Source organism: Phalacrocorax carbo, chromosome 27, assembly GCF_963921805.1.
Source record: "Phalacrocorax carbo chromosome 27, bPhaCar2.1, whole genome shotgun sequence".
Classification (NCBI taxonomy): Eukaryota; Metazoa; Chordata; class Aves; order Suliformes; family Phalacrocoracidae; genus Phalacrocorax; species Phalacrocorax carbo.
This window is the reverse complement of record NC_087539.1, coordinates 1,930,965-1,940,874: the sequence shown is the minus strand read 5'-3', so window position 1 is coordinate 1,940,874 and position 9,910 is coordinate 1,930,965.

Here is a 9,910-nt window from a genome sequence, read left to right as displayed (position 1 = left end):
CCGGTGCAGGTGTGCGGAGGGAGGGGCGCCCCGTGCGCGGCCCCACGACACGCGTGGGGGGTGCCCACGCCGCGGGGAAGAGGGTCTGGGAAGAGGGTAGACACCCCCACCCCCCCTTCCCCTCCGCTGCTCGCTAGGGGATGTTTGGCGAAGAGGGGGTTGGCACGCGTGGGGGGGGCACGCGTGGGGTAGGGACATCGCCCCCGTCTGAGGGGCAGCTGGGGGGGGGGGAGATGCTTCCGGGGATCCCCTTGGGGTGCCGAGACTCCCCCCACCCCGTGGGGCCCTTTGGGACAAAAAGTCCCCGAGGACCGCAAGGTGGGGGGCAGGAATAGGGGGGTCTGGGAACAGGGGTGGTGGGGGGGAGGTGACCCACCCCGGGGTGCCCCCCACGAGGAGCGGGTCCCACGGAAAACAATAGGGCACCCCCCTCCCCACCCCCTCCCAGACAATGGCCAGGCCCCTATTGTTCTCCTGGGGGGGGAGACGCTCAGCTTTGTGTCTATGTGTCCCCCCGCAAGGCCCCATCCTCGCGTAATCCCAGGCCTGGTATTTGGGGGGGGGACACACACGACACAGCCTCGGGGAGGGGGCACATGGGTTGTGGTTGGGGGGGGGCGCAGTGCAGGGAGCAAAGGCCTCCAGTTCCCACGGTAACATGAGTTGTCCGGACAGGTTTCCACCCGGGAGCACACACGCACCCCCTGGGTGCACCCATGTGCACCCCCCCATGCAACCACATGCACCCACGTGCACCACCACGTGCACCCAGGCACCCCCACAGGCCTTCCCATTCACCCACGCCCACCCACACACACACGCGCCCACGTGCAAACACGAACCCGTGCACACACGTGTGCGCGCAGGCAGGTGTACGCGTGCACGCCCGTGGGCGCACGTTCACATGTGCAAATGCGCACACATGCAGGCAGGCAAAGGCACGCTCACATGTGTGCATGCACACGCAAATGCACACGTGCATGCACGCGCAAGGGCGCGCACACACCCTCCCCACAAGTGCACACGCACACGCAAGGCCTTGCACACACGCAAACACCCACAAACCCGGTGTGCAACCTCCCCCGTGGGTTCTGGAGGGCTCTGGGGGTGCTGGGGGGATCTCTGTAGGTGCTAGAAGGGGCTCTGGGGGTGCTGGGGGGTCTTTGTAGGTGCTAGAAGGGGCTCTGGGGGTGCTGGGGGGATCTCTGTAGGTGCTAGAAGGGGCTCTGGGGGTGCCTGTGGGTGCTGGGGGGTGTCTCTGTGGGTGCTAGAGGGCTTGGTGGTGCTGGGGGGATCTCTGTGGGTGCTAGAAGGGGTCTCTGTGGGTGCTGGGGGTCTCTGTGGGCGCTGGGAGTGGTCTTTGTCGGTGCTGGGGGGGTCTCTGTTGCTTCTAACCCTCTCCCAGCAGCTCCCTTCCAGGGATGGGGACACCCTCTTCTGCACCCCAGGGATCTCTGCCCCCCACCTAGAGGGGGGGTCGGGTCTTCCCCCCACCCTGGGGTGCTCGGGGAGCAGGGGGGCAGCCAGGCTGCACCCCACTCTGCAGGCACATTTGGGGAGAGCATGGAGTAAGAGGCAGGTGAAACACCTGGGGACCCCCAATTCTTTTCCTCTCCAGAGCCCTGTGGAGATCAAGAAGCCCCCCCCCAAAAAGCAAGGTGGGGCCGGGGCAGCCCCCTGGGACCTGTGGTCCTTTTGGGGTGGGGGGTGTGTGGTTTTAAACCTCTTCTCCATGTGCTTTCCTTGGGGACCCTCATTTGGGGGTCTCCCGCGGGTGCTAGGCCCTCCTGGGGGGAGCAGTTCACTGTCCTGGAGGGTCTTGGTGAGGTCAGGGGGTGGGTGTCAGCGATTCGGGGGGGGGGAGGGCTGCTCTTCTGTGAGTGCCCCCAGCCCTCGCTGACCCCTTTTTGCACCCCACTTTTGACACCAGGGCCAGGGGCTGCACAAACCAGCGCGGAGGCGTGTTTGGGAGGGGGGTCGGGCTTTAGTCTCCATCATGAAGATGGAGTTTAATATCCCCCCCTCCCAAATCCCACTGGGAAGGTGGATCATCCCCCCCCCGGGCAGATCCAGCTACCTGAGCCCTCTGCAGCACTGGGGATCTATAGGGCTCTATAGGGCTCTATAGGGCTCTATAGGGCTCTGGCGCTGGGGTGAGCACGCCCTGAGCATCCTCCCACCCCAAGGATGTATCAAAAAATAGCATCAGAAATAATCGGTATTTTCTTTACACTTTCCACTCCCACCCCCCCGCGCAGCGCGGTGTCCCCGCGGGTGTGGGACAAGGCCAGTGTCCCCAGCTCCGGGGGGGGCGGGATCCTGGGGTCTCAGCATCCTTTTCTTGCCCCCGCCCTCCCTTCCCCGGGACGGTGCAGGTCCCGGCCCGGCCTGGCTGGGTGCTGCGGGCTTGGAAAGAGGGAAAATGCTAAAAAATAGAGGGGGAAAATGCTAAAAAATAGAGTTATTCCCTTTATTTAGCCGTGGGAAATGGTGATAGGGAAAAAACGGTGCCAAAAACTCGGGCAGCGCCAAGGCTGGGGAGCTGGGAACACGCAGGGGTTGGGGGTCCATGGACCCCCCCGATCCCCCTCCCATCATCCCCAAACCCCACGAAAAGTCCGTGCGAGGCTCGTTTAAAAAAAAAAAAAAAAATTAAAACCGTGATTCTGGGATAACACGAAGTCGCTCAAAACCTGGAAGAATCCAGAGGGAAGAGGGAATTTGGGGGGGGGGGGGAAAGTACCCCAGGGACCCCCAGAGCTTGCCGGGGGTGAAAGGGGGTGCTCTCCCACGCGCGTCGAGGCTGGCTGTGGCAGAAACACGGGGGGGGAGGGGGGATATCCCAGATTTTGGGGCGAAAGAAGAAAGTTTTTTGCATCCGACGCGAAACTCGGCTCTTCCTTTGCCCCCGCCACTTCGCACTTCCCACCTCTTCCTCTCGGTGATGGATGGGGGGGTCATTAAAAATAGATGCCGGCTTGGAGACGTTTCTTCCGGATATTTTGAATTTTTCGCTTAAATATCATTTAATTGGAGTTTCGATGCCGCTCGCGTTTGCAGATGCGACCGGGAGAGCTTCCAGCCCTCCCTGGCATGAATTACGGGGATTTAAAAAACCACAACGTCCATAAGAAACCCCTCGTTAGAGTAACAAGGAAAATAATTTTCTGCATAATTGGAGAGGAGAAAGACAACAAAATAAAGTCCGGAGGATGACTCTGGGGAATATAATTTCCTCGCATCCAGCTCGGTGCTGGGAAAAAAATATTGGTGTTTTTTTTAGGGGGCTGGATGAGAGGACGGAGGGAATCCGGCTGAAATCGGGGCAGCCCGATGTTTCCACCCATCATCTGGGCTTTTTGGGCGTTATTTTTCCCTCCCCGAGGTGGGGAAGAGAGTTTCTGACCATCATCTTCCCGTTTCCCCCCGCCCCAGCAGCCAGGCTGCCGAGCCCGCCTGTCCCTGCAGGTCCTATTGATGGATTGATTTTATTGATTTATTATCCACTCCTCAAAGCGCGTTTCTATCAAATGATGTTTTGATCTGGGTTTTCCCGGTCAAGAGTTGAATCTCGACTTATCGATTTATATGTTTTCCCCCTCCTTTTTTAATATTTCTCCTGTTTTTTTGGAGGGGGGTGGGGGGCTTTATTTGCGATTTTTCTCTTGCCTGGCAGACACGACCCCCTTCTCCCAGCAGGGACTGGGAATATCCACTCTCCCCATCCTCTTTCCCTCCTTCTAGGAAGGATGAAAGAAAATACACCCCCCGTCCATTACTTTCTCTCCGGACACATCCTTTATATCTCTTTATCCCAACTCTTTTCACCTCCTTCGGGGAAAAAGGGTCAAAACAACACGGTTTGGCCAGACGTGAAATAACCCCAACCTTTATTTCCGCCTATATACAATTTATTCCTCCTTTTTTTTTTTTTTTTTCCCCCGTCTATGCTCAGATTTATATTCTACGCAGCCACAGGCACCGCTGCGCTGGGCGCGGAGCAGTATGGATATATATAGGTGCCGTCCATAAGTGGCTGGGGGCTGCAGCCCCCCCAGACACGCACACTTAGGCAAACAGACACAGCTATATTTAAATGTTTTCTTGGCACTTAGCAGATTCCTCTGGTTCCCTCTCAGCGGTAAAATAATCACCGGGGAAGGGAGAGCGGCTACTGTTGACCTCCGGGATTTATTCGCCTCCAGGACTTGAGAGTTTGCTGGGGTTTGGGTGAGAGGAGCTGCTGCTCGCCCCGCTCTAAAAAATTAAACTTTCTTTCCTGTAGGTTTTGGAAAAATAAATCAATAGAACCCGCGGGAGGCACGGCTCTGTAATACTGGGGTTTACACGGTTTTGAAATATTTTGTTTTCAAGACACCAGCTCCCTCCACCCCCCCGTGTGTGCGGGGGTCCAGCTCCGGCCCCGCTCCCAGCCGCGGGGGGGCTCGGGCGGGCCGGGTGTGTGGGGGGGGAAGGCAGCGGTGGAGGTCTGCTGGGGCACCCCTGACCCGCCAGCCCCCCCAAACCCCGGCGAACCACAGCAGGGATCGTTCTGCCAGGCTCGGGGGGGTTGGCGGGTACACCTCGATCCCTGAGCTCGTTTCTTCCGCTTTTCTTTAATTTCTTCTGCTTTTCTTTCATTTCTGCCACTTTTCTCCCTATTCCTTCCTTCCTTCCTCCCTTCCTTCCCTTCCTCCCTCCCTCCCTTCCTCCCTTCCTTCCTTCTCTTCCTCCCTTCCTCCCTTCCTTCCTCCCTTCCCTCCCTCCCTTCCTCCCTTCCTTCCTCCCTTCCCTCCCTCCCTTCCTCCCTTCCTTCCTCCCTTCCTTCCCTTCCTTCCCTTCCTCCCTTCTTTCCCTTCCTTCCTTCCTCCCTTCTTTCCTTCCCTTCCTCCCTTCCTTCCTCCCTCCCTCCCTTCCTTCCTCCCTTCCTTCTCTCTCCCTTTCTCACCATCTCCTTTCTCTCCATATTTCTCTCTCATTCTCCCTCTCTCTCCATCTCTTTCTTTCTCTCTTCTCCCTCTTATTCTCCACCCCCGCCTCACCCCCACAAAACTCTGCTTTTCCACCCCAAACCGAAGGCACCTCACTGCAGCCCACCCCCCCACCCCCCCCGAAAGGCAAACCCAGCACCCGGGGGCTTTTTTTCCACCCCGATTTCTCCCCATTCGCTCCTTCCTGGGTTGATTTTTAAGGCCTTTCCCCCCATTCACCCCTCACTCCGGCCCTCCAGTAGATTCGCCCTCGGTTTGGACCCTGGGGGGGGGGGGGGCACAGCTTGGGGGACACAATTTGGGGGAGGGCGCAGCTTCTGAAAGCTCAAACCCTCCCCTCCTTTGTGGGGAGGGGGTCCCGTCCCTCTGCTAGAGCCCACGTTAGGGGGTCGCAGGTTGAGCTTCATGAGTTTCTGTAACTAATAACGAGGTCCGTGTCCCCCCCCCCCGGTGCCCTCCCCCCCCAGTCCTCTCCGCTGCACCCTTTGCTGGGATCCAGCACCCGGCAGAACAAGGCTTTTCACCAAAATACCCCTAAAATTTGGGATTTAAGCAAATTCCCCCCCCTCCAAAAAAAAAAGAGCTACTCCGGAGCATGCAACACCCCACCCCCCCCCAAGGTGCTGAGAGGGATTTTGGGGAGCAATGAGGGTTTTTCTGCTGGGGGGTGTGTGGGGGGGTGCTGAGCGTGTCCCCCTCTCCCTTTTCCCTTGCGGGGGTTTCTTCTCCCTCTGGAGCAGCGAGGTGGGGTTTTTTTGGGGGGGGCAAAAATGCCACTTGGAGGGAAAAATGCCACTTGGGTGCGTGGGCTTGTGCGTGGCCACGCGTGTCCTGCGCGAACGGAAACCCCTCTTTCCTGCTCGTTTCTCTCCTTTCGAGGGAGAATAAAACCCTTTTGCTTGTTGGAAAAAGGGGGAAATATTTACCTGCAGACTCAAGCTGACACTTTACATCTGTGTCTGCTCCTCTTCGGGACCTGCCTCGTGTCGGAATTAATTCTCTATAAAATTGTGGCGAAACAGAAAGCTTTAAAAAATAGGCCGGGGCTGGAGCGGCGGGGTCATGTGTAAGGGGAGAAGTGGAGTATGAACAAACCTATATTTTATGGGAGGCTTTCAGCGTGCCGCGCCAGTGCCTAATTCTTCACTTCAGCCCCCAAAAAGCGATGTTTCGGGTCAGATCTGGAGCTTAAAAGGAGCTTTGGGGGAGCTGCGGTTGGCACAGCCCCTCGCAGGCTGGTCCTTGCGGCGACCCTCACCGTATCCTCTGGGCAAAAGGCTGCTTTCCCTTTCTTTTCCCTTTTCCTCCCCCCCCGAAAAAATCAGCTCACCTTTCCCAGTTTTCCCAGCAAACCTGAAGTATCGGGAGAACCTTTAGCGTGGGGAAGAGAGGATATTTTTTCCCCCAAAACCTCTACGGCCCAGGCAAATGGCCTGTGAATTCCGCCCCCCTTTTTTCCTTTCTTTTTTTTTCTTTTTTTTTTTTTTCTTTTGTACCTATTTTTCTTTTTTCCCTTTTCCCTTTTTTTTCCTTTTTTTTTTTCTTTTTCTTTTCTTTTTTTTTTTCCCCCCAGGGAAGCAGCCGATTTCTTATCAGGTCGGGATTGATGCTGCCGGCCTGCTTCTCTAGATCATCCCCTCGGCTCCTCTTGTTCCAGAGCCCGGCTCCCTTTGCTCCCGGGGCCGTGAGTGATGGCTCCCGCAGCTCCCCATGCCGCCGGAATCCTAATGGTCCCACCGAGGCCTGGGAGGTGGGGGGGGAAAGGGCGGACGACCCTCTCCCCCCATTTTACTACCAGGAAATTTTAGGGGACCCCCCCCCAAAAAACCAGCCCAACCCAGGGTTCGCCCTTCCTCAGCCCCTGTTGCTGGAGGCTCCCGCGGAAGCCATGAAACGGGTTTATTAAAAGGTTTTGATGGATTCGCCTTGGGGATTAACTAAGATAATAGTTTATTGCACTGAGAAAGATTAAACTGAAAGTACCCTGGTGAAAAAAAAAATTATAAATAAACATTAAAGGGAGCGGGAAGGGCTTTTCCTAGCGTTAAATCCCTTGTTTGCCACCCTAACAAGGGTTCCCCGGGCTCCAGGGTGTCCGCGCCGCCTTCCCGAGGCGTTGTTGTTGTTGTTGTTGTTATTATTATTATTATTATTGCTATTATTATTGCAATTATTATTATTGCAATTATTATTATTGCAATTATTATTGCAATTATTATTAAGATTTAAATCCACGTGCTGGTTCGGCGAAGCGGTCCGCCAGGCTGCAGGCTGCGGAGGGGCCATCCCTCCCCACCCCTGCCCCCCCGGGGGAGCGGGATTTCCCCCGGGAGAAGCCCCGCTCCGCTGCCTGGCTGCGACTGCCGGGGCCGGGGGTGCGCACATGGGCGCGGAGCGGCGCCCATCTGGGTCGCGTCGGCTCGAAAGAGCGTGTTTACACATCGAGAAGAGTTTAAAACACGTCCCGAAAGGCGATAAAATCGGGTCTTTAAATCATCCTATCGCTTCCACATCTGCAGCTGCCTGCCACGCTGGAGTCCTGCCCTGCGTGTGATGCTGCCTGGCCCCACAGGGGCAAGATCCCCTCCCGTGTCACTCCCCACGCGTGTCCTCCGCCTCTCCATCCCGCCTCACCCCATTTTTTTTCAGTGACCTGCATCCAGGGAAAGGTTTTTAGTGCCGGCGGGGTGTGGATCCGAGCTTCCAGCAGCCTCAAGGTGCCTCGGCGGGCGCCGGGTGTCTCGGGGGTGGGTTCGCTCAGAGCAACGCGGCCTTTTGAACACCGAGGTGGGGGAAAAAAGGGGTTTTCTGCGGATTTTTTTTATTTTTTTTTTAATGCTTTTTGCTTAAAAAGTGCTGCGTTGCCTCCCCGGAGGCAGCACGCCCCGGGCTTGATTTTGTAATTGCAAAAGGTGTTAAAAAGGGATGAGAGCAGGTTGGTGACAACTGGGCTTCGTCCTCGCTTGGGGGGACTCAAAATGCACCGAAAAGAGGGAGTTTTCGCTTATTTTATCCCCTTCCACCCCATTTCGGTGCCAGGCCGGGGGCTCTGCATCCCTGCAAGTGAAGGCTGTGCCATCTCCGCCACGCTTCCTCTGCAGCAACAGGGGGTCAGGGTTCCCCCCTCCCAAAATTCCCCGGTATAAACCCCCCCGCAGCTGGAGCTGGATTAATTTTCTGGTGGGGGAAAAAAAAAAAACCCAAACCTTTAATTTTTATCCTCTGTCCCTACACAGAAACTTTTCCCACCCCCTCCTCCCCGGCCCGAGCCATCGAGGACTCAGGATTACGGAGCCGAGGAGGAGGCGGGGTGGGGGGGTGGGAAATGATGTTAATTATTAATATTGTCATCCCGGAGGAGGATTTCCAAGGGGTGAGAGCAGTAAGTACGACTCAAGCAGAAGCTCTCCTCAACAAGAGGGATCAGCCTCAAGTTTGTATATGTTTCCATCCCATACAATAACAGCTATAGATCTGCTAATGGGCTCGCTGCAGCCCCTGGACACTTTCTCCTACAACTTTCACTCCCCCCCCACCCCCCCAAACACGCCCTTTCCCCAATACAAGCCCAATGTTTTCTTTTCAACTTAACCCAGGGTTCAGCGATCACCCGGTGGGTCAGTATAAGTCGCCTTTGTCCACAAAAAGTCAAGGAGAAATCTTTGCTCCTGTGTATATATCACTTAAAAGCATCCTCCAGCTGAGTCCTCCTCTGCTCCTCCCCCCCCCCCCCAATAAACCCTCCCCAGAATCCAAATCAATATTTTAAGCCTCAAAATAAACGATCCGAAGGAAGCAAAAAGCAGAAAACCCTCCCCAAGCCCAACGAACCAGGGGGGAGCCCAGATGTGGTCACATGAACTAGGGCGACTCACACACCCGGGGAATAAAATGAGTGTGAGGGTTTTATTGCTCAGCTCCAGTTCGGGCGGCCCTTGGAGGGGCTGGTTTGCTGGGGAGAGGGGCTGGGGCGGAAAGCGGGGGCTGCCGGGTCCTGCTGAGGCGCAGAAGTTGGAGAGGAGAGAGGTGTAAGTTGCTTACTGGCGCCTTCGATTTATTTTAAACAAATCCTTTCAAAAAAAAAAAAAAAAAAAAAGAAAAAAGGGGAGGGGGGAAGAAAGGAAAAAAGAAAATTAAAAAAGAAAAAAAGAAAGAGAAAAATGGAAAAAAAGGAAAATAAAACAGAAAAAAGGAAAATAAAAATAATTAAAAGAAAAATAAAAAAGAAAAAGGAAAAATAAAGAAGAAAAAGGAAAAATAAAGAAGAAAAAGGAAAGAGGAAAAAGGAAAAAAGAAAAAAAAGGAAAAAAGCAAAGGAAAAAAGGGAAATGAAATAAATAAAATGAAAGAGTGTTTCCTACCCAGCAGCAAGTTTTACTCTTGCTGGGCTCCCGCTCCGCCGAGTCCTGAGGAGTTCCCGGGCTGAAGCGTCGGTGCCAATAAAATTATAAATAAAATAGCAGATCTTTCCAGCCCAGGCAAAGCTCGGCTCGGAGGGGGCTTTGCCCAAACCAGATTATTTTTATTTTTTCCAGCCCCCCCCTCCCGTTTTGGAGAGGCAGAGAGGGGCAGAGCGGGAGGGGAGAGGAACAAAAACCAACAATTTCTCCAGCATAAAAATGAAACATCAAATTAGTTTGCCTCTGGGCTTCATTTTTCCCCTTCTACATTATAACTAGTTATTGAACTCGCTAGAAGATCTAAAGGCCATTTGTGAGGAGAGAAATTTCAATGGAGTTCCCCCATCAATAACTCCTTGGCAGTGACCTATTGGATCAAGTCAAACAGTTGAGGTGAAATTCAGGTCACGCTGTCTAACCAATATTAAAATGCGCCCACTTTTTAAAAAGCCACTTTCAACGAGATTTGAAGAAAATTGAATTCCTGGGTGGGGTGAGAAGGGGAGGGGGGAGGAGGGA